This window comes from Stenella coeruleoalba (assembly GCF_951394435.1).
Source record: "Stenella coeruleoalba genome assembly, chromosome: 14".
NCBI classification, from domain to species: domain Eukaryota; kingdom Metazoa; phylum Chordata; class Mammalia; order Artiodactyla; family Delphinidae; genus Stenella; species Stenella coeruleoalba.
In genome coordinates, this window is record NC_137160.1 from 27345699 (window position 1) to 27371649 (window position 25951).

Consider the following 25951-nt stretch of genomic DNA (forward strand, 5'->3'; position numbering starts at 1 on the left):
CACAACTACTGAGCCTGAGCTCTAGAGCCCACGAGGCACAACTACTGAAGCCTGGGCCCCCCCAAAGTCCATGCACCACAACTACTGAGCCCACGCACCACAACTGCTGAAGCCCACACACTCCAGGGCCCGCTTGCCACAACTACTGAAGCCTGCATGACTAGAACCCATGCTCCGTAATGAAGAGTAGCCCCCACTAGCCGCAACTAGAGAAAGCCCGCCACAGCAACGAAGACCCAACACAGGGAAAAAGAGAAAAAAAGAATCATATGCAATAATTTTCAAAACCTGGCTGTCAATTCTGGACAATGAAAATGCACTGTTTTATTAGTCCTGTAATAATTAAGAAACTAACACAAAAGAATTTGAGGACAGGAAGAAAAGTTAAACCATGGTAAGGAAGCAGTACACTGCCTGCTCTGAGGAGATAAGGAAGTGGTAAGTATAAAGTAAGTATAAGAGTAAATTAGGCTACTGGGAAAATCTGGAGGGAGTTTGTATCATATCAGACCTCCTTCTTGGTCAGCAAAGCATAACACAAGGTGAAAAATAAGGCAGGTTTGGGAGTTTGTGAAAAATGGAAAAGGGTTTAACATACGTTACAGAAAATCTGACAAAGAATAAAACTGCTAAATACAATGACTTAAACAGGGTGAAAAAGAATTCACAATACTCAATTTCTAAACTATGTAGAAACCATTAACAGAAACTTGAGGTAAAATGTGATTGTTCTTCCCTGCTCAAAATCTCTGTCCACATCTCTAGTTTCATCTTGGGCCACTCACACCCCAGCTCTCTTTAGCTACAAAAACTGTCACAAAAACAATTTTTTCAGATCTCTGGCCTTTCACACTCATTTTGTGCCGGACCTCTTGCTGGCTACTCTTTGCAGGTTATCAGAATAAACACTGCTTCCTTGGGGGTAGCATGGGTACCTTACAGACTAATAAGATCCTTGTTATCTACATATTACACACCTATTTTCCTTCAGGACACTTTGCATAACTGTAGTTAAGTAATTGTGTCATTGTTTAATGTCCATCCCCCATACGTAAGGACATACAAAGGTTTAAAGGAAAATAACTGAAAATTATATAACCACTCCCCCCAGCTGATTTATCTGTATGATTAACAGGCAAAAGAGACCTTAACGCAAAAATTATCATCAAAACAAAAGGTGTCATTCTAATCTTGCATGGCCCAAAGATAAACATGATGGGAATCTGTGGAAGTTTTCTTCTGACTACAAGTTTCTCAAGAAAGTAGAAAGCAAGGTCATCAGTTAAGATTGAGGATGAGTAAGATGGTGGTGAGGCTGATCAGAGGACCAGGTGTGAAACAATAGTGAGAAAGTGAAGAAACTAGGCAAGTACAGTAAATGATTTCCAGACAATAATAAGGGCCCACTCTAAGGGCTATAGCCATGAATGTAAAGTGAAACTGGTATACATGGATGTGACTCCTCCTTTCAAGTTCAGCTGTATAAGTCCAAGTGCAGAGGAGGTAGACACTGGATTTAACCTGAACTGTAGTTTCACCAAGCAACTAGAACAAAGCAAGAAAAAGCAAATGTGTACAAGAATATGATTTAAATGATCACATTAAGAAGGTATGGGGTAGTGAAAATGTGCTAGGACCAACAGAATGGACATCCCAGTGTAGTAAGGGTATACACTGAACTGGAAAGATAGAAGGTGGTAGTCCAAGAGCACTGTGAATGAAATTGAGATTACAGAAGGGTTGCAGTTACTGGTAACTAACAAGATCTAAAATAGCACTCAAAGTGCTGTCCTTGAATGACTGTCTGCAATGAGGGAAGTGTAGAAATTAAGAGTAACTGATTAGAAATTTACAGCAATTTGATATTGTCATGACAACCAAAGAGCATTTCGATTTCCTAGTATCTGATTTTGACTGTATTTTACCCAAAAAATCCACCAACGATGGATTGTAAATAAAAATATAATGGCCCTTTACAACAGACAGTTCAAGAAACATAGGTTAGAGTATGACTATGGAAATACGTGGCTGAGGTAGAGAAGAGAACAAAACCATTACGGGAACTGAGTGGGCAGTGTCAGAGGAAGCATCTATGCGTATATTGAAATGACCAAGAATTAAGACAAAAGTAATAATGGACAAAATGACACTAAGCAAGGAACAAAAATCATCACAATATAAAGGGGTCAGTGGCAGGACTTCCCTGGTGGCACAGTGGTTAAGACTCCACGCTCCAAGTGCAGGGGCCCCAGGTTCAATCCCTGGTCAGGGAACTAGACCCCACATGCATGCCGCAACTAAGAAGTCCACGTGCCCAGCTCACATGCCGCCAACTAATGATCCCGCATGCCACAACAAAGACCTGGCACAGCCAAAATAAATAAATAAAATATATTTTTTAAAAAACAAAAACAAAGCACAGCCACCCCTTGCAAGGTGAAGCAGTGCCCTCAGGGGAAAGCCAAACTGTTATTAGTATCAGAAGATAAAGGGAAAGTTCAGAGAGGAGGTTGAGAATATTGGTGTCTTTGCTGATGATAAAACAAAGTGGAAGGAAGCTGAAGACGGAGGGGAAGAAACAGAACAGGGAATGTGCAGTGCTTTCTGGAGATTAGAGTGCAGGAAACAGGGTGACTAAGGAGTCTGGAGCTTCTTGTGATATTCATGAAACAAAAAACTTATGTAAAGCACTCAGATATTTTCTTTTCCATTCTATATAGTTAAAAAATTTGGTGCTGGTCATGACTCAGTAAAATGATTTCACAACTAATAGTTGGCAACCTGAAGCTTGAAAAACACTGTCTAGAGAAACATATGTGTCATAAAAGCACTGTTTTGTGATAGACAAAACAAAAACCAAACATCTATTAACAACAGAACGGTAAAATAAATTGTGGTAAATTCCTACAATGAAGGAGCATATATAGCAGTGAAACAAATAAAAGACCACTACAGGGCTTCCCTGGTGGCGCAGTGGTTGAGAGTCCGCCTGCCGATGCAGGGGACACGGGTTCATGCCCCGGTCCGGGAAGATCCCACATGCCGCGGAGCGGCTAGGCCCGTGAGCCATGGCCGCTGAGCCTGCGCGTCCAGAGCCTGTGCTCTGCAACGGGAGAGGCCACAACAGTGAGAGGCCACAACAGTGAGAGGCCCGCGTACCGCAAAAAAAAAAAAAAATGCAGAGATTGTCAAACTGGATAAAAAATATCTAATTTTATGCAGTTTGCAAAAGATGTATCTTAGATTCAAAGATATAATAGGTTGAAAGAAAAGAATGGAAAAAGCTATACTATGCAAAGAGTAAACATAGGAAAGCTAAAACACATCATCAGACAAAACTGACTTTAAGAAATGTTGCTAGAGACAAAGAGGGACATTTCATAACGATACAAAGGAAATGACACCAGGAAAATATGTATACATATGTATATATGTATATGTATACATTACTTATAAATATATATGCACTTAACAAAGGTCCAAAATATATGAAGCAAAAACTGACAGAATAGAAAGAAGATAATTCAACACTAACAGCTGCAGATTTCAATTCCTCATTCTAAATGTATAAAACTAGACAGAAAATCAGCAAAAATATAGAAGTTTTGAACATTATTCACAAACTCAACCCATAAGACACATACTCCACTCCTTGGGTGGTTACTAGCATATACAGCTGGGTACAGGGTAACCCCCCAACTAAGATGTGGTCTATAGGAAGAGTAAAAAGAGAAGTAATCAACTTTGATTTGAATTAGATAATGCTCATAGGAATACCGGTCTCAAAGAAAAAAAAAAAAACAGAAATACAAACTTGGACATTATCAATATAAGCAGAGGTGATAGCTGAATATATCAGCTCATCCAAGGAGAAAACAGAGTGAACAGAGAAGAGACTTTAACAGTCTTTTTTAAAAATTGTGAATCCTCCTGCCAAGGCAGGGTACACGGGTTCAACCCCTGGTCCGGAAAGATCCCACACGCTGCGGAGCAACTAAGCCCATGCGCCACAGCTACTGAGCCTGCGCTCTAGAGCCTGTGAGCCACAGCTACTGAGCCCACGTGCCACAACTACCGAAGCCATTGCGCCTAGAGCCAGTGCTCCGCAACAAGAGAAGCCACTGCAATGAAGAGTAGCTCCCGCTCGCCACAATTAAAGAAAGCCCGTGTGCAGCAAAGACCCAACGCAGCCAAAATTAAAATAAATAAATAAATTTATAATTAAAAAAAAACAACTGTGAACCAGCTGCTTTAGTCTATAAACTGGTAAGTAAGAAATTATCTTTGGAAGAAGAAAAACCACAAAGACATCCATAAAACACACCCAGAGAAGAAAGTCTTCCTTCTTGTAGTATATTCTTGGATGTTTAACAACTTCCAGTACGCTTAGAGGTGTGAGAAAGGGCCATGATAAGTGAGGTCTTATCTAAGATGAGACCACTATAGGGAACCCTCCTGAGGATTTTGACATAGCTATGTATAAAATCATTAAGCACCTAACATAAGAAAGTCTTGCCGTTCACACTTCTCATTTTAAGCCCTTGAACAACCATCGTTAACCATTCTTTAACACCACTGCATGAAATGACACAAAAATGAATGAATGAATAAACTGACACTGTATTGTCCTTCCTGATGCGGCAAATGCAAACAAGTCATTTGCTGTTACAAGTTTACTTACAGGCACTTTTTCCGTTGAAACCACAAATTGACACAAGCACAGCCCACTAAGTGAAACTGCTTCTAGACAAGATTTTGCTCGACAGTCTACAAAATGGGGAACTCCTGCATCTTTATTTCATATCACCACCCTAGAACTGCAAGAAACACAAGCAGGTAATGCCTCAAACATGAGCTAGATGAACCAGTTAACTTACACTGCTTCCTGACATGTACAAGCCATAGCATTAGATAATTCATGAATTCCCACTTTGCTCTCTTGCACAAAACAAACAGCTTTCTATTTAGACAAAAAGCAACTTTAAAAAGGGTTGTTTAAAGTTTGTCAATGTTTTACTGACAAAATAAGAATTCTTTTCTGCCCGTTTGAGTAGAGGCTATAACATTTTCCCTGTCACAGAAATTTAAGTTTAAAACAAAAAGTCTTACAACTGATCCTGTCTATTCCCTTGCAATGCAGGATTGGTCCAAACAGGTGACCTTCTACTGTTTTATCTAATCTAGCTTCAAGTACCAAGTGATAGGGCTTATACCAACCTCCCTTGAGAGATCACTATGTTCCAAATAGAATTTATAACATGTTTTTTTCCAAGATTTAGTCTACTGCAGCCATTCATTTTATTTAAAATTGATACTAAAAAGCTATCTATATCTGTGACCCAAAACCACCCAACATAAAAAGTCTACAAGAAACACAATAAAGATCAATCTTCACGTGAGTCTGCTCTTAATTTCAATGTTTAAATTTTTTAGTCACTTCTCTTCCCCCTAAAAAATCTATACCCACAAATTTTCAAAACTAGTACATAGGCATCAGACCACTAAAAAACAAATTTGGGTACTGGGTTCTCCGCTCTTTAATTCAAAGCAGTCACACTCTCCTCTAAGTTTTGGGGGTTTTTGTTTTGTTTTGTTTTGTTTTGTTTTGTTTTGTTTTTGCAGTACGCGGGCCTCTCACTGTTGTGGCCTCTCCCGTTGCGGAGCACAGGCTCCGGACGCGCAGGCTCAGCGGCCATGGCTCACAGGCCCAGCCGCTCTGCGGCATGTGGGATCTTCCCGGACCGCGGCACGAGCCCGTGTCCCCTGCACCGGCAGGCAGACTCCCAACCACTGCGCCACCAGGGAAGCCCTAAAACCATTTTTAAAAGACTAGGACAGACGTTATTTAATTCAGCTAATATGTATTAAGTACTTACTGTGTCAGGCAACATGCTAGCTTTGGGACTACAAAATGAAAAAGTCACAGTACTCACACTCAAGTGTAATCAAAAATAAAGATCTGTTGAAAACTTACTATTCAAATGTTTCAGGGCAATTAAAGACAGTAAGTAGTTCACACAAATGAACTGGCTGAGTACAAGTAGGACAGAATTAGGTAAGTACTACAGGAAAGTATAAAGAACTCTGGACATTCATAAGATCAGAACTAGAAAAAGTGTCTACAAAGAGGATAATAATTTAACTGGGTTGGAAAGATAAGAATGATTTCAATAAATATAAACAAGAGGGTTTCCCTGGTGGTGCAGTGGTTAAGAATCCGCCTGCCAATGCAGGGGACACGGGTTCGAGCCCTGGTCTGGGAAGATCCCGCATGCCATGGAGCAACTAAACCCGTACGCGACAACTACTGAGCCTGTGCTCTAGGGCCCACGAGCCACAACTACTGAAGCCCGCGCGCCTAGAGCCCATGCTCTGCAATGAGAGAAGCCACCGCAATGAGAAGCCTGCGCACTGCAACAGAGTAGCCCCCACTTACCGCAACTAGATAAAGCCCACGCACAGCAATGAAGACGAAACACAGCCAAAAATAAATAAATAAATTTATTAAAAATATAAAAAATAAAAACAAGAGTAACAGGGCTACTACAAAATCTTAACCTATATTCCATAATGAGAGACATGAGGGAAAAAAATCAAAGGAAACAAGAAAGGTCAAAGGTACTTGACTTAAAACCCAAGAAGGAACTTCAAAGTTTCATTTGAGTTACTTTAAAAGTTGATTACATTTAGATGACAGGTCTATTCTGGCAAAGACAATAATCCTACAGAAACAAAACTGCTGCCAGTTTTCATCAATGTCACTCTAAGCACTAACACAATATGGTAACAGCCATGAGATATGGTAATCCAATGTCTTTCAAATATGAAAATAAAAGTTCATAAAAACACCAGTCTTAAGGTGAGAAAAGGGAAATGCTGTGTCCACTGGCAAACTGATGTTCTCTAACATTGGTTTTCCTTGTTTGTAAAACTTCAGTTCTTGGTGGGATGAAATAAATGACACTTAAAGCACCTAGTACATAACAAGCACAAAGTCAAATTTCAAGAAATAGTGTTTTTTAATATTTTTATTCTCTCTTCTTCCTCTTCACTTCAAGTCCATCACAGAACAAACAAGTCACTTCTCTACAACCAAAGTCATGAGGATTCATTCAGGCTTTCAACACATATTTATTGAGTACCTAGTGTTAGCTACTACGCCAGGCACTGGGAAATATATGGTACATTCCTAATGGAACTTAGAGTCTAAGAGAGAGACAATCAAATAATCACACAAGTGAATAATCACGCAAATATTAAATTTATTTCTGCGGTAAGTCCAGCAGAGAAAAGGTATGTTGGCACCATGAAAGGAGAAAAAGAAGAGGAATGTAACATAGTCTGGGAGATCTAGGACGGCTTCCTGAGGAATAAATAGGAACCCACTGTTTCAAATAGGGAAGGCAGACATAGATTTAAGCTGATTTGTACTTTAAAAAGACCATTCTGGGTTAAGAATCCGCCTGCCAATGCAGGGGACACGGGTTCAAATCCCTGGTCCAGGAAGATCCCACATGCCACGGAGCAACTAAGCCTGTGCACCACAACTACGGAAGCCCACGTGCTGCAACTACTGAAGCCCACGCACCTAGAGTCGGTGCTCCGCAACAAGACAAGTCACCACAATGAGAAGCCCGCACACCACAAAGAAGAGTAGCCCCCGCTCGCCACAATTAGAGAAAGCCCACAAGCAGCAACAAAGACCCAATGCAGCCAAATAAATAAACAAATAAATATAAAAAGACCACTCTGGCTGCACAGTGGAGAATGGATGGAAAAGGAAGGTAAGAGTAAATGTCAGCTGAACAATTCAAAGGCAAGGCTAAAAATTTCAGTAACTCTAGACTGACTGTAGTGGCAACAGAGAGATATGGGTGAATATGAGAGATCATAGAGCAAATACGGGAGGTGAAAAAGGCAGGTATCGGGACTTGCCTGGTGGCACAGTGGTTAAGAATCCGCCTGCTAATGCAGGGGACACGGGTTTGAGCCCTGGTCTGGGAAGATCCCACATGCTGTGGAGCAACTAAGCCCGTGCACCACAACTACTGAACCTGTGCTCTAGAGCCTGCGAGCCACAGCTACTGAAGCCCACACACCTAGAGCATGCCGCAGAGCAACTAAGAACATGTGCCACAACTACCGAGCCTGCGCTCTAGAGCCTGCGAGCCACAGCTACTGAAGCCCACACGCCTAGAGCCTGTGCTCCGCAACAAGAGAAGCCACTGCAATGAGAAGCCCGCGCACCACAACAAAGAGTAGCCCTCACTTGCCACAACTAGAGAAAGCCTGCTCACAGCAATGAAGACCCAATACAATCAATCAATCAATAAATCAAGACAGGTATCAACGACAAGTTCTTGGTTTCTAGATTCTGCAACTAGACTGATGGAAGAACCAATCACTAAGGGAACATGAAAGACCTGTGTAGTGAATGGAGAGGGGAAAGGGACATCAAAGACTTTAGTATCAGGCATAGGGAGTTTAAAGTTCCTTTGATATGGAGGTTCTTTAAAAAACTAAAAAGAGAGTTACCATATGATCCAGTAATCCCACTCCTGGGCACATATCTGGAGAAAACTAATTCGAAAAGATACATGCACCCCAACGTTCACTGCAGCACTATTTACAATAGCCAAGACATGAAAGAAACCTAAATGTCCATCGACAGATGAATGGATAAAGAAAACATGGTACACACGCACGCGCGCGCACACACACACACACACACACACACACACACACACAATGGAATATTACTCAGCCATAAAAAGAATGAAATAATGCCATTTGCAGCAACATGGATGGACCTAGAGATTATCATACTAAGTGAAGTAAACCAGACAAAGATAAATATCATACGGTATCACTTATATGTGAAATGTGAAAAAAAAAACATACAAATAAACTTATTTACTAAACAGAAATAGAGCCACAGACACAGAAAACAAACTTATGGTTACCAACAGGGAAGGTGAGGGAAGGGATAAATTAGGAGGATGGGATTAACATATACACACTACTATATATAAAGTAGATAACCAACAAGAACCTGCTGTAGAGCACAGGGAACTATACTCAATATTTTGTAATAACATATAAGGGAAAAGAATCTGAAAAAGAATAGATGTGTGTGTGTGTGTGTGTGTGTGTGTGTGTATACATATATATATATATACACACACACACATATATATAACTGAATATATATAACTGAATATATATAACTGAATCACTGTACACCTGAAACTAACAAGACATTGTAAATCAACTATACTTCAATTTTTTTTTAAAGTACCTTTGAGACATGTAAAGAAATGTTGAGGAAGCACTAAGATATTTAATATTTAGATCTAATGCTTGGGAGAGGTGCGGATGGATTCTCCTGCCAATAATACTAAAATATCCTTGGCATTCCTAAGAAAACATGAAATAAAATCATGAACTGGAAAATTTCAAATCTTTGAGAATCAGTACCATTTTCTTCTATTTCTCTGCAGCTGACTCTCATCATACTTAAAAGTAATGACAGATGAAAAATAAAGGCAGCAAAGTAGAGAAAAAAAATAATTTAAGAAACTTGAATTCTAATCTTAGGTCTACCATTAACTATATAAATAAGGATGAGTATCTTTTTTCTTTAGTTCCTAATATACAAGCTTTAAAAGAAAAAAAAGATAAGAAGAAGTAGGGAGTAAGGATACAGACTCTAATGGTTATTAAGGGCAACAAACATGTACACATGACAATGTTTACAGAATGCTTTAAAAACTCTAAAGCACTACACAGCTCAGACACCTCTCAATATATATACCCTGTATGGGTGTAGGAAAGCAGAACAGTTGTTTAAGTAGTATTTTAGTACTAATCTTACATTCTTGTAAAAATAACTGCAAATAATTCAGCCTTTGGCATGACTGGATCGATTGTTTGATGGCCAAGGATACAATCTATCTGTGGGGGGTGGGGGGGGTGGATGTGTGCATATATGCTCAGTAACTATTAAAATCAAGCACTCTCTACTCTCTAGAAAATCAGCTAAGCATTTAAATGCATAACCCACCCCCAACCCCAACCCTACTCACAGTCAAAAATCCAGAATAATATAGTCAGCCTTCCCTATACTCCTTTCTTCCATATCCTCCGGATCTCCGTATCCTTGGCTCATGTAGTACTGTAATATTTACTACTGGAAAAAAAAATACCCATAAGTGGACCCACACAGTCCAAACTCATGTTGTTCAAGGATCAACTGTACTATTAACCCATTTTTAAGACAGGTACAAAGTTAGGCAATTTGCACAAACTCACAGAGCCAATACTGGAGTCAGAATTTTAACTAAAGCAACTCCAGAGTCCAAGTTCTTCCCTACTCATCACTCCAAAGTATAACCCACTTAGCACCATACCTTAAAATAATGTGTTCAATAAATATTTACTATTGGTGATAGTAATAATCAAAAAAAAAGTATGCTTCTGCTATAATTCTACTTTTAACACTGATTTTCAGCCAAAAATGCTTAAGAATATACCGCCAAAAACTGGAAGCAACCAAGAAGACATCCTTTAGTACGGGGGTCCCCAACCCCCAGTACTGGTCCGTGGCCTGTTAGGAACTGGGCCACACAGCAGGCGGTGAGCGGCAGGTGGGCGAGCAAAGCTTCATCTGCCGCTCCCCATCGCTCACATTACTGAACCATCTCCCCCCAACCCCATCAGTGGAAAAACTGTCTTCCACCAACCAGTCCCTGGTGCCAAAAAGGCTGGAGACGGCTCCTTTAGTAGGTGAATGAATAAATTGTTACATCGGGACAATGGAATATTATTCAGCACTAAAAATAAATGACCTCTCAAGCCATGAAAAGACACTGGAGAAACTTAAATGCTAAGTGAAAGAAGCCCATCTGTATGGGCCCAACTGTATGACATTCTGGAAAGGGCAAAACTATGGAGAGATAGTAAAACCACCAGTGGTTGCCAGGGATTTGCGGTAGGGAGAGATGGATAGGCAGAGCACAGAAGATTTTCAGGGCAGTGAAACTGTAATTGTGGAAACATGTCATTATAAATTTATCCAAATCCATAAACCACCAAGAGTGACCCCTAAAGTCAACTATGGACTCTGGGTGATAACGTGTTAATGTAGGTTCCTCAGTTGTAACAAATGTACCACTGGGGGGGCGGGGGGGGGGGGAACCGTTGGTAATAGAGGAGACTATGCATGTATGGGGCAAGGAGTACATGGGAAATCTCTGAATTTACATTCAATTTTGCTGTGAACCTAAAACTGCTCTTAAAAAATTAAGTCAATTAAAATAAATAACTAAATAGTCTGTTAAAAAAAAAAATCAGAAGTTGCCAGAGGGTGGTAGAGAAGAGGGAGGAATTAACAAGATGAGATCTTCAGGGAAGTGAAACTATTGTTAGATACTATAATGATGGATAGGCATTGGTCAAAACCCACAGAACTGTTATTTCACGCTATTCAACAGAGTATCTCTTTTTCAACACAAAGAGTGACCCCTAATATAAACTTGAACTTTAACAATGTATCAATATTAGCTCATCAATTGTAACAAATGTACCAAACTAATGCAAGATGTTAATAACAGGAGAAACTGGGGAGGGGGGTTAAAGTAACTCTCTGTACTTTGTTAAATTTTTCTGCAAACCTAAAACTGATCTAAAAAATAAAGTCTATTAGGTTTTTTTTAATGCTGAGGAAACTTGTTGGCTTGGAGCTGCTGGGGGGGCCAACTCTGTCCTCATGAGAGGAAAACCTGGCTGGAAATTAAGCCCACAAGTAAAAGCAATAAAGAGCCAGTATACAAGAAAGAAAAATAGTGCTCAGATTATATCAAATGAACTCCTAGATTCAGCTAGGCCAGATGCACACTGGAGTTACCACAGTTAAATTAACCTATTAAATCTCATTTTTGCTTTTTAAAAAATGCGTATGATCACACACACATGTTTTAGTCATCTCCTGAATAAACAGCTTCACAGGAACTAGGGTCACAACATATAGAAAACCCTGTAGTTGGCGGCTCTCCTTGTAGACTTCATGGAAAAGGTAACATGAGCGCAATCTGCATTACCCTGGCCTTTACTTCTCAGCATCAGAAAACCAGTGCCTCCAAGTGGCACTACGGGTGCTGCTGGTCAATTTTAGCCACAGCATAAAATATTCAACCATGAATTAGCCAAGACCTCAATGTTTTCAAAAAGTTTCAAGGATTATTTTAAAAAGATAGAGTCAATTCCATTTTAAAAACCCACTAAAAGAATGTTTCTTTCAGTCACTAACAATTTTTAAAAAGAAATTGATAAATGTTTTATTGCTTATTTGTAGGCCTTTATAAAAGCCGTAATTTAAAAAGATACACAGAATAAAGTGGTCTACCCACACTGACAACATATCTAAACAATTCTATTTAGGTTTTCAGAGCATTTTAATTATTTTTATTAATTATTGCTCATAGTTAACCTGGAATGTATAATCCTCATTTCTAAGAAAAGAATATGTAGGTCAATGGCCAAGTTATATTTAGATATATTTAGACAGATATATTTAGAACTGTTTCCAAATTTCCAACCTGCTTCTTAACCTAAGACTAGATCATGCTACACAAGTAGCCTCCTGTAACCAAAATAAAAGTTCTGAACACATAGATCTTTACAAAAGACAAAGTAGGTTATATATTTAAAAGATAAGGTTTTAATACAGATTCCTTTAAAACAGTTTCTGTAATATATTTGAAGTTTCTGTAATATATTTGAAGTCTGATATTTAAAATTCATTTTTTGTTGCTAAACCATTTACAGATAACCTGTTCCTGGGCAGCCAGAAAGGCCACCCATCACACACACACATTCGTGGGGAACCTGGTGCTAAAATTTGGTTTTGCCCACAAATATACAAGAATATATCTCCTGTGTAAATCAAGGCACATCTACATTTTACCCCGGAGAGGGTAAACAAGACTGCTCCTTGCTTAGACCCACAGTTTCTTTATATATATTTCCTTACGGTTAGAATAAAATTTGAATTTTTTTTTTTGAGGCTTACAAGGTATGTCTTGCTCAATCCTCATTTCAGCATCATTTTGTCTCTTTAGGCCCCAAAATCTTCAATTTTTCTGATTCAGGGTATTTTGCACTTGCTGTTCACACTGCCAGGAAAGCACTCCCCTAGCTCTTTTTCAGGCTGGCTCTCATATTTCAGGCATCAATTCAAATTTACATTACAAAGGCCTTCCCTGAATGTATTAAATGCATCCTCTCACCCATACCCCATTATTCTCTTTTTTTAAAGTGTCTAAAATTATCTTGCTTATTTATGTGTCTAGGTTATTGCCTATCTGCTTCATAGAATATAAGACACAAGAGGGCAAGGATTTTGTCTCCTTGATTACTATACCAGCACCACTAGAAAAATACCCAACACATAGGAGACACTTAATATTTCTTGAACATATACTTTTTTTTTTTTTGGGCTGCGCCACACAGCATGCAGGATCTTAGTTCCCTAACCAGGGATCAAACCTATGCCCCATGGAGTGGACGCACAGAGTCTTAAGCACTGGACCACCAGTGCAGTCCCGTTCTTGAACATATACTTACAGTCAGAATTTATTAAGCAAAAGACATTTTGCTAGGCCCTGTGGATAAGGCCCATATCACTTAAAAATTAAATGTTTTACTAAAATAGAATCTTAAGGACATCTTGATTTTTTTTTTAAGTGGACATTTTAAAATCTGACATATTTGTTAATAACGTCCAAACCATTAAAAAATTTTAAGTACAAACTCTGCTACAGTGCAGTTACTTCAGCACTGACTTTAACTACAAACGCATCATTAGCATAGCATGAGTCCTTTCAGATATGCATAATAATGATACAAGGCTTTAGAAATGATTTACTTATTTTTCAAAACAGCAGCTACCAGATATGCAAATGCATGCCATATCTTTGCTTAGATCTATGGCTCAATTAGTACAAGCTAGTAATATTTAAATAACCAATACCAGGAATTCCCCGGCAGTCCAATGGTTAGGACTCTGAGGAACTTCCACTGCAGGGAGCACGAGTTCCATCCCTGGTCAGGGAACTGGGATCCCACATGCCCTGCGGCATAGCCAAAAAATAAAAAACCCAAGTCACTTCATAATTTGGCTTCGCCCACAAATACACATCTTTTGTGTAAATCAAGGTATATCTACATTTTACACTCAAGAAGGTACACAAGACTGCTCCTTTGATAGTTCTCCCTAAAAACAAAACATCCTTTGTTTTAATTCATCTTATAGAAACCACACAACCACCATTTCTTCAGTATCTTTATATTTGAAAAAAATGGTATAGTTTTCCATACGCATTGACTTAACGTTATGCCCAATGATGTGAAATGGTTAATCAATGAAAGTAAAAACTATGCCATGTAAGGAGGGAAAAGAGGAATTATTAAGAATAATTAATAAGAACTGCAGCAAAGGAGCTGCAGTTTAAATAGCCTCACAGCAATCTAGTCTAAACGAATTTTTTATTTTTAAAATTTACTTATTGTCTATCTATTTACTTTTGGCTGCGTTGCGTCTTCATTGCTGAGCGCTGGCTTTCTCTCGTTGCGGAGACGGGGGGGGGGGGGGGGGGGGGGCTACTCTTCGTTGCGGTGCACAGGCTACTCATTGCGGTGGCTTCCCTTGTTGCGGAGCACCGGCTTTAGGCACGCGGGCTTCAGTAGTTGTGGGGCACGGGCTTAGCTGCTCCACAGTATGTGGGATCTTCCCGGACCAGGGATCGAACCCGTGTCCCCTGCATTGGCAGGCGGATTCTTAACCACTGTGTCACCAGGGAAGTCCCTACTTTTATTTTTTAATTTTTATTTGGCCACACCACACAGCTTGCGGGACCTTAGGTCCCCTACCAGGGACTGAACGCAGGGTCACAGCAGTGAAATCACCAAGTCCTAACCACTGAATCGCCAGGGAAGTCCCTAAACAAGTTTTCTATTTTTTTTTTTTTTAATAGGCTTAGCTTCAAAATCTAAAAATTGTTAGCTGCCTTACAGTTCAAATATTCAACTATGCATGTTTATTACTGAACTTATGATTCAAAAATAATGCACTCTCCCAGCAGTAAAAATCAAATCAATTGGACTGTTTCTATACTTTTGTTAAAATATTTACTTCTTACATGGATGAGACTTAAAAAAAAAAGTCATGAGACCACCAATAAGAATGTAGCTAACTCTAAGATAACAGAAGTTTCTGCTTTCGTGACAGTTATGATATGAAATAGATTATAGCTTGCGTCTACTGCTAACTCATTTTTTTAAGCAGTAGTAACTTCCCTAATATGTAATTGGGACCAAGGTTTAAAAAAAAAAATCCATGACAATCAGTCATGGGTTTTTAAAACCACTCTCTTAGGTTTTTGTCAAAATTTGCCTACTCTACACCCAGAAACTTAAAAAAAAGGCCTAAAGAGTTCTGAAGTTTTGCTTGGTTTTGTTTTTCAAATATAAACAAGAACAGGAGACCAGGACCAGAGACAAATTGCAACCCGTGAAGATAAAACTACAATGAAGCAGGGCTTTCAAAAAGTATTGTGTGCCTACTTCCTGCTGGTGTGGGCAACTGTCACAGAAAGATTATAATAAGATTCTACAGTGTTAGACAAGTTCAATATCAAAATAGATATTGTGACAATCCAATTCTAATGGTGGGAGAGAATCACAAAGCAGTAATCATCAAAAAAATTAGCACCTAACAATTATTACCTGAATTTTCTACTTGTGGCACACAAACACACTGCTGTAAGAGGGTGATTTTTAAAGCAAACCACACACACACACAAAGGACTGAGAACATTTAACCCCAAGAAATTAAGAGCTAACCTTATACAGGAGGGAGAAGGGAAATAACACACCATGACGAAAGCAATTTGAAAGATACAACTGGGGCTTCTCTGGTGGCGCAGTGGTTGAGAGTTCGCCTGCCGATGCAGGGGACACGGGTTCGTGCCCCGGTCTGGGAGGATCCCACATGCCGCGGAATGGCTGGGCCCGTGAGCCATGGCCGCTGAGCCTGCGCATCCCGGAGCCTGTGCACCGCAACGGGAGAAGCCACAACAGTGAGAGGCCCGCGTACCGAGAAAGAAAAAAAAAAAAAAGGGGGCTTCCCTGGTGGCGCAATGGTTGAGAGTCCGCCTGCCGATGCAGGGGACACCGGTTCGTGCCCCAGTCCGGGAAGATCCCACATGCCACGGAGCAGCTGGGCCCGTGAGCCATGGCCGCTGAGCCTGCGAGTTCGGAGCCTGTGCTCCGCAACGGGAGAGGCCACAACAGTGAGAGACCCACGTAACGCAAAAAAAAAAAAACCAAAAAACTACAACAAAAAAAGATACAACTTACTGGTATAAATGTTTTACTCACCCTCCTCAGCCCCATTATATCACAATCTTCTTTGAAAACAGAGATTATGTTAATCATCTTCGGTTCGCTCACAGTTCCTAACACATAATATTTAACAAATATTGGTTGATGAATCAAATCATTTCTAAATATCACCAAGACCACTAATGAAATACATACCTTGTTTGCTTAATAGTACTAGTGACTTGTATATAAAAATATATTCTATAACAGAGACTTCTCTGGTGGTCCAATGGTTAAGACTCCGTGCTTCCACTGCAGGGGGCATGGGTTCGATCCCTGGTCAGGGAACTAAAGATCCTGCATGCTACATGGCAGCCAATAAATAAATTAATTAATTAATTAAAATAGGGAAGTTTAAAAAATATATATATTCCATTACATAGAATCAGCATGATTTCTGATAGAGTAACTCCCCTTTTATCTTTCCAGATAAAAACATAAGACAAGGGCTTTCCTGGTGGCACAGTGGGTGAGAATTCGCCTGTCAATGCAGGGGACATGGGTTCGAGCCCTGGTCCGGGAAGATCCCGCATGCCACGAAGTAACTAAGCCCATGCGTCACAACTACTGAGCCTGTACTCTAGAGCCCGCGAGCCACAACTACTGAGCCCATGTGCTGCAACTACTGAAGCCCGCGTGCCTAGAGCCCGTGCTCCACAGCAAGAGAAGCCACCACAATGAGAACCTGCACACTGCAACAAAGAGTAGCCCCCGCTTGCCACAATTAGAGAAAGCCCGTACACAGCAACGAAGACTCAACACAGCCAAAAATAAATAAATAAATAAATAAATTTATTTTTAAAAAAAAACATAAGACAAAAGACACAACTGCTAACAGCCTAGTAAAGCTGCCTCCTTACATTGAGAACACTATATAAAGTGATTGTATATTCATAAAGATGCAAAACCAGAAACTATCTTAAGCCACATAACACAAATAATGTAAAAAGCAGTATTGTATCAAAAATCAAAATGAAGCCCCCTCTCCCCAGATATTCAGTTTTAGGAAGAGATTCTATGCATCTTTAACAGTGATGGTCTCAAACTGTTTGAAATAGAAAAATTAACCTCTTTTCTAATTTGTATACATAAATACTAAGATACTTTAATGACAACAGTATTCTTATCTTAAATAAGCACCATCTCAAAACAAATTCTGCTTTCGAAGGTCTTCTTTCAATTATTTGTCAGGATTCAGGGTAAGTTTTTCCACTGAGAAGTTGTAGCATGGATAATGTGGACAGTACAGGAATCAAAAATTGAAACAAATAAAAACATCTACAGGGCTTCTCTGGTGGCGCAGTGGTTAAGAATCCGCCTGCCAATGCAGGGGACACGGGTTCAAGCCCTGGTCCGGGAAGATCCCACATGCCACAGGGTAACTAAGCCCGTGCAGAGCAACTAAGCCTGTGGGCCACAATTACCGAGCCCGCGGGCCTAGAGCCTGTGTCCCCAGCAAGAGAAGCCACAGCAATGAGAAGCCCACGCACCCCAATGAAGAGTAGCTCCCGCTCGCCGCAATTAGAGAAAGCCTGCGCGCATCAACGAAGACCCAACGCAGCCATAAATAAATAAATAAATAAATAAATTTTTTAAAAAAAGAAAGAAATTGGAGTGCAAAAGGTTTGGAGTACAGAAAGGGAACACTAAAACTTAATGCAGATGAATAGATGTGGCCTACCTGGAACTGAAATATAAATTGCAAGACTGCAACCACGGGAAGAGAGCAGTTTGCTTGCTTGCCAGCCAACCTTTTCTCCACTGATATAAGCGCTATAAATAGGCCACGAGTGATAATGGCTGCTCAAATCACTTCATGTTGCGGATACTACTACTGACGAGTATCTGGCCTAGCACCAGGGCTGTGAATAAACTAGCATCAAGTAAGAAGCCAAGGAAGTTACCAAATGCAAAGAATGCACCGTTGCTAATGAGAGACTCAAAAGCACCATCAGCGTAAATCAAGAATAATTTAAAATACAGGTTTCTAGATTTCCCTCTGGCCATTTTCTATCTCCCTCAGAAGACAGTACAAATAAAGAGGGGTCAACATGCTGGGATCTGAGGTCCTCAAAATAAATACTGCCAAAATCCTATCTACTATACATGCCCTCAGGCTCAGAGCAAATTGTTTAGTGGATCGCAGTGGACATAAATAATGGGAAACCCTTTTTGATATAATGCTGATTTAAGACTAAACTATGCTTCTATGCTAGGTCAAAACTAAGGCAGACAAGATACTGCTTAAAATTCTAACCACACGAGGTTTTTGTTCTTAGTACAGAAAGGAAAACAGTCCTGTTTTCCTAGAGTTTTAGTCCATACCCAACTTCCCTATCCCCAACAATACCTTTCTCTAATTATAAGGCACCTAACAAAATGCTGACTCTGAACATCACAGAAGTTAATTTTTTTAAGCCAGACAACTCAGTAAAAAATAACTTCTACTGATCCCTTTCGTCAGTATCTGGTTTCCCTAATGTTAACCATGTCGATGAAAACTTGAATTTCTAGATTACCTAAACACAATCCTAGTTTATCCACATTCTTGGGAATGGCTGCTATAATAAGTTCTAACATTTAATTTTGTTGCTCTTTGGACAACAATCAGAACTAATTTACTAATACATGGACTTGTATTCCAGGCATAGGAAAAAGTTATTTTGTACATGAACTGGCAGTACAAAAATGAACATTCAAGTCTCCAATCATTTTCTTTTAATCTTAGAGACCCATTTAAGAAAAAAATGCTATTTTCCAATACCTAATTTTAAATTATTTTATAAAGAAATAAACTAACTCCATACTCTAGTTATTTTGTACAGTACTTTTTGTCCTACAGCCTACTTTTCTTCTCCACATTTCAGAGCCGGAAAGAAACTTAGAAATCATCTGGTTCCCTAGATTTGAGTTCCTTGAGCAGAAATTTCTTTTATCTTTGTACCCATCTCCACCTGGGCACCTGAGTGCTCAGTAAATGGGTTTTTAATTTAACCAGGTATAACTGCCCCCACATACAAATTAAGTTCTTCGAATAAATTTTTTTTCCTTTTTTTTTTTTTTTTTGCGGTACGCAGGCCTCTCACTGTTGTGGCCTCTCCCGCTGCGGAGCACAGGCTCCGGACGCGCAGGCCCAGTGGCCATGGCTCACGGGCCCAGCCACTCCGCGGCACGTGGGATCTTCCTGGACCAGCCTGCATCGGTAGGCAGACTCCCAACCACTGCGCCACCAGGGAAGCCCCAATTTCTACTTTTGATTAATCTTAACTAGAAAATACTCATTCAGGTAGTTTTTAAATTAAAGTCAAATTAGTAACTTAGGACTTACACCATCTATTGGCTATTTTAAGTGACAGAATCTCAGCAAAGAGGTATGAGGTATCTATCTGCAATAAAGACATAAAAGAGAATAGAAACAAAACTTAAAACAAACACTGTAACATAGAAAACAGACTTGTGGTTGCCAGGGCAAGGTGGGAGGAGGGGATGGAGTGAGATTGGGGTTATCAGATGCCCGCTAGTATTATGTGGAATGGATGGACAATGGGGTCCTGCTGTATAGCACAGGGAACTACATTCAATAACCTGTGATAAGCCACAGTGGAAAAGAACGTAAAAAAGAATGTATATATATGTACAGCTGAATCACTTTGCTGTACAGCAGACATTAACACAACATTGTAAATCAACTATACTTCAATAAAAAACACTCACTGTAAATTAACGCCACAAATTTTAAATAAGACAACCACCAAACCTGAGTCATACTGGTCACTTCACAGTATTTTTAAATCACAGTTACTATTATTGGTTTCTACTAATATGTTATGATAAATATGTACAATATATATATTACACATTTTCTCTCCTAGCAGTTTAGGAATATAAAAGAGTAAAACAAGCAAGATAATTTTAGTTTCACCCTGCTCCTTCCTTTCATCACAGGGCCGGTAGGCTATGTGTGAAAACTGACTGAACATCAGTCCCACTTCTGCTAAGAGAAGGTGTCCACACAGAAGCAGAAAACATATACTTCCCTAAGTTCAATCATTAGTTCTGAAAGAGTAAGGTAAGTTAGTTTCAATTAAAGATAAAGGCTCGGACTTCCCTAATGGTTCAATGGGTAAGACTCCGAGCTTTCAATGCAGGGGACCCAGGTTCGATCCCTGGTCAAGGAACTAGATCCCACATGCATGCCGCAACTAAGAGTTCACATGCTGCAACTAAGAAGTCTGCGTGCCGCAACTAAGACCCAGAGCAGCCTAAATAAATAAATATTTAAAGAAAAATAAATAAAGATAAAGGCTAAAATAGGATTGAGAAAAGTTTCATGACACCAATCAAATTTAAACTTAAGACTGGAATTTGACAACTTAAGAAAAATAACTATCAAATTACTTTAGTCTGGCTGTCAAGAATCAACCCATAATAAAGAAATAATACCAACAAAACTTCTACTCAGTGAACTTAAGGATACAGAAAAATCTTCCAATGAATGTCTACCTCATCCTTCATATTCCCCTTAAAGAAAAAAATTAATAACCCACTAGCAGACTAAGGTACTTTTATAATCCTGGCCCTACCTTCCTCTACCCCACAGAGTTTACATCTATCCCTCTGTAAACTCAAGGCACTGGCCACACCATCCAAGATCACTGATACTCACAACTTTGCTTAGGCTGTTCCCTAGCCTGGAATGCCCACGTGTAAATCCATCTCAAACTCCAGGTTTAAATGTGTAAGTTCCTTCAACCAAGATATGCTTCAGGAGGTGAATAAATAAATAAACAGTGGTAGATCCGGACAATGGAATATTATTCGACACTATAAAGAAATGATCTACCAGGCCATGAAAAAACACAGAAGCAGCTCAGATATGCATTACTAAGTGAAAGAAGCCAATCTGAAAAGGCTACATACTGTATGATTCCAACTATATGACGTCACAGAAAAGGCAAAACAGTGGCAACAATGAAAAGATCAGTGGTTGCCAGGGGCTGTTGGGGGTAGGGTGGGGTGGAGAAGCGAAGGACAGGCAGAGCATTTTTAGGGCAGTGAAAATACTCTGTATGATGCCATAACGATGGATACATGTCATTACACATTTATCCAAACCTACAGAATGTCCAACACAAAGCATAAACAGTAATGTAAACTTAAAATTACAAAAAAAGTGTAAGTTTCTTTAGCATCAAGACCTGACAGTCATATTCACCACTAGAGCACCAGCAACTAGAGCACTACTGGCACACAGTAAGCAATCAATAAATTAGTGTTGTGAGAATAAAGAAGTTCCACCTGAATGTTTTGTTCTGTTTCCTCAATAGCTCTTCCCCTCTTCTATAGTCTCATACCTTTTTACCCAGTTATCAATACATCTATTTCATTTTTACTTCTCAATTACACAAGAAACTTTATTTGGCCCTAAACTCTTTTCTAAAATAATACAGAATACCGAAATCAGTTGTGGTTCAAAAGAAAACACATTAATAGTACATTTTCCACCTTTTACAGATTTTCTTAAGTATTGTCAATTCAGTAGACAAGAATATACACTGTTTTCATGTTGCTAGTTACCTGGAGGAAAATTAAGCTGATTTACCGAAGTTATAAACATACGGTCTCGGTCTCTACTGTGTGTGTGTGACACACACACACACACACACCAGTTCCAAGCTTTAAAAAAAAAAACAAAAACATTCTAATCGCCCATATATCAGCTTTATTCATGCACACATTAAAATAAAACCATAAGACTGAAGATCCTGGCAAAACAATCCCTTGAATGAGTAACTACACCACCTCCCAGAAATTACTAGTCATACACTAAGGACACTTAAGGTACCAATGTCATATATGAAACAGAAATCTTTGAAGGACAAACATTGAGCACTCAGTTCTCTCAGAACTGCATTAAATTAGAATCTAAAGCTAAACCTATCTTTCATCATGAAGACTATAAAACAAAAAGCATTTATGACACTTTCATAAATGCAATTAAGAGTAATATAAACTGAATTAGTGAGTAATGTAACAACTACACTGTGAACTTAATATGAAGCTAACAGTAGGGAAAGTTTCCAGTTTAGTCCACCTCATTTTTCACAAAATGATTCAGAAAAAAAAATTTTCCATTAGAAAATCATATTTAGCTGATACCTCAAGTATAATTACCTTGAAGTTTCTCCCTTCCTTTCATATTTTATCACCTATTTGGAAACTTTGTTAACATTATGAAAAAGATATAGTTTGAAGTTTTAAGATTACTGAAAAGCACTCTGAAAGAATCTGATTTAGAAATATCTAAAAATATTTTTATTTCTCATTTTATGGAACTGCATGAAATTTCATTAAGGTTCTTCATAAAGCAGCATACAGGTCATCACAGTAAATATCATCTTAGTTTCCTGATTTCAAACTTAATTCATAATTTTATTTATTCAGCACCTACTATGCATAAAGCACTCAATTAGGCATTTTATTAGCCAGATTATTTGGCCAAAATATTACACTTCCTACTAAAAAAGATCAGCATTGTGACTCCTCAGGACATCAGGTAATAATTGTAGGCCTCTAAAAATGCTTGTTAAATCAAAAGGCAATGCTCTTACTGAAAGAATCTTGATTGCTAGGATCAGCAACACCGCATTATAAAGTTAATAGCCTCCATCCTTAAACTATCCCAGGAGAAGAAAAGGAGTAATTCAAACTGTTAACTTGTGCCCAACGACACTACACAATAACAGCCTAAGCAAAACTGCCAGATGTATTTGTAATTAAAAGGTCCAACCTTGACAAAGCATCATCATCAGTGGGTTTTTCATCCTACTGGGTGGAAGGATTCAGAAAGCAGAAGCTCAGGCGAGAAACGAAAAGCACATCCAGCACAAACTGTTCAAGCGGTTCAATCTGGAACAAGTACAGACGTTCATTCCTTCAACCTGTGAGCATCTATTCTGTGACAGCGGAGAGGACGATTTAAAAGGGAGAATGAATGACGTGAAGTTCTGTTGGGGGTTGCTGCCCCAACAATACACTGAGATCGGTGCTACAATTAATAAAGTACAAAGTACGAAGTCCTACTGCGGAAAAGAGGAGAATTCTCTCTGAAAAGAGTCAGAGAAGACGATGATCTTTAAGCTGAGGCTCGTCAGTTTACATCCTCGCCAGGTTTCTAAATAAAGTTGACGAACTGGCCAGAAGAGATCAATTTTGGAGACTGACACATCCCTCCCATTGACCGGAGGCCGAAGGTAGTGGAAGCACTGCCGAAACGCAGGCGGCGCCACGCCGGAGAAAGCCTTCCTCCCTTCTCCTAGGCCTCGGCAGCCGCGGTGCTGGGGCGGCCGCCCGGGCTCTCGAGAGTCGGGGCAGGTGTCGGCGCCAGATCCCGGCTCGCGGGGCCAGCACAGCTGGCAAAGCCGCCGCCGCCGCCGCCGCTCCCCCAGCGACCTGGGGCCCCAGAAAGTTGCGTGAAGACAACTCCAGTGCGGCGAAGCCGCTCCCCCGCGCGGCCCACGGGCTGCGGCACCTCCAGCCTCCTCTCCGCCGCCTGGTAAAGGAACCCGCCGGGCCAGGGAAGAGGAGGGGGGCTCGGCCCGCCAACTCGGCCGGGCCCGGAGGGCGCGAGGATTACCAGCGAGCGAGCAAGCCAAGGGTCGGGCTGTTCTGCCCCTCTCGCTGGCCCCCACCCGGGCCGCGCCTCCCGCCACGCCCGGGCTCCAACACCCGGCGTCCGACAGCCCTGCCCGTCACGACCCGGACGCCCAGACGCCGCAGAGCCTCGCCCGCGGCCCGCGGCCCGCGGCCCGCACCCCTCCGACTCAACCCGACCCTTCCCGGGAAGCAACCCGGGTCCCGCGGCTCGACCGGTAGCCGGCCGCGGCCCTGCTCCCCTTCCTACCTCACCTGCGCTCCGCGGCGGCCCCGCACCTCCTCGCTCGCTCCGCGCGCCCCGTCGGGGCACACACCGACCCCCTCCGGGCCAGGTCTCTCCGGGCCGCGGCGACTCTGAACGTCACGGCCACCGCCGCCTTCTCTTCCTCTGCACAAGCCCCGGCGGCGAACAGGGGGTCGCGGTCAGAGCCCCACCGGGGCCAAAGCGAATCTCGCCACCTCCGCAGCCTCCACCGCCAAGTCCCTTCACTCGTCCGAGCCGCCCGGAGAAAATGTCACCAGAGGCCGTTCCGCTCGGCGCCTCACTTCCGCCCGGAACCACAGAGCCTGAGCCAGTCGGCTAGAGGGGCCGCTGCGGCTGGGACCTCTAGGCACTCGAACGGGAGGCCCAGAGAAAGCCAGACAGCGCCATCTGGCTGGGCTGACCCGCGCTCCTACAGCTGCAGAGCGCCCGGCGTGGGAGCACAGGCTTCCTGGGCTTCTTTCCCGCTCTCCCTTCATCTGCTCAGGCAGCTCCCTTCCAGAAATTTCCCAAAGGGTCGGAAAGCCAGTCAATACAAGCCACGGACAATGCCCTAAGAAAAGGACGTCGCTCCATTTTCCGTTCGCTGCTCAGTACTCACCCCTCCTGAAGCCTTCCCGAATGAAACTTGTGGTGTCACTCCAGGAGGGACTGCGCTCCGTTCTCTCCCCACCTTTTCGCGGATGCCGACAGCTCGGCTCGGCGAGATTTCGCTGTGCTTCTCTCATGCAGTGGCATCAACATCCCGTTCAAGTTTCTGGATGAACCTTGCACGCCTCGCAGACCGATCGCCACCTGCTGGTGAGTCAGGGTCCCGCAGGGAGACCCCGCTCCGCCCCTACGCGCGATGCAGACGCCCCAAATTCCACCTCTGCAGTCACTCCTGATTTGCACCAGCGAGCCCTGAGTTTTCGACGCCCTTCGTTGAGGTCTGAGATCGTGAAGGAAACGTGTGGACGCTTACCCGGAAGAAAGGTAAGGTGGGCTTAAGGAGAAAGGACAAACCTCATAACTCAAGATCTGGCCAAGGCTTTGCGCTCGCTAAAAGCAGGGTTTTGAGAAATAAATGAATACATAAGGGCTTGAAGAGAAAATGTAAAAGGCATTTACCTTTTCAGGAGCCATGCTGGGACCTGGGGTGACACTCTCCTAGAGGAGATTCTGAAAATCACAGCGCCGGCTCCACGCTCCCCTTAACATCAGTCTCCCGTTTAGATCAGGCCCCCCAGCTCCCCCATTTCTCTCATTTATGCTAACTGCCCACAAGCATGGGAATTTTCCATCTCTAAATGAGTAAGTTGATAAAATAGTTTTACAATTAATAGCTAACTTCTCTGAATGCCTATTACGTGTAAGGAACTATACTATGCATCTAAGTGGATTCATTCATTTAATCCTCACAAGTCTATGGGTTTGGTGGTATTCCTGGCCCCAGATGACAAAAGTGGAACCAGACAGAGTGATAAAGTGACCTGCCCAAGGTCACACATCGGTAAGTGTCAGGAGCCTGCATTCTCAACCACCACTACCAACTGCCTCCTTGCAATTCACTGAGAACATACTGTGTGCCAGATAAACATTTTGTCTCTGTAT

At 41.3% G+C, this 25951-nt stretch overlaps 1 protein-coding gene across 5 annotated transcripts in view; it reads right to left on the bottom strand.

The window, feature by feature from the left end:
- Positions 1-25081, bottom strand: part of ARK2N (arkadia (RNF111) N-terminal like PKA signaling regulator 2N) — a 76498-nt gene extending 51417 nt beyond the window's left edge. For 2 of the 5 annotated variants that reach the window (XM_079941847.1, XM_079941843.1), the window contains exon 1: positions 24349-24644. The gene's annotated coding sequence lies outside the window, so the exon portion shown is untranslated. Of the gene's footprint in view, positions 1-10085; positions 10750-24343; positions 24645-24959 lie in introns of those variants that run through there. The other 3 variants (XM_079941844.1, XM_079941845.1, XM_079941846.1) reach the window with 3 other exon arrangements.
- Positions 25082-25951: the final 870 nt, after the last annotated feature.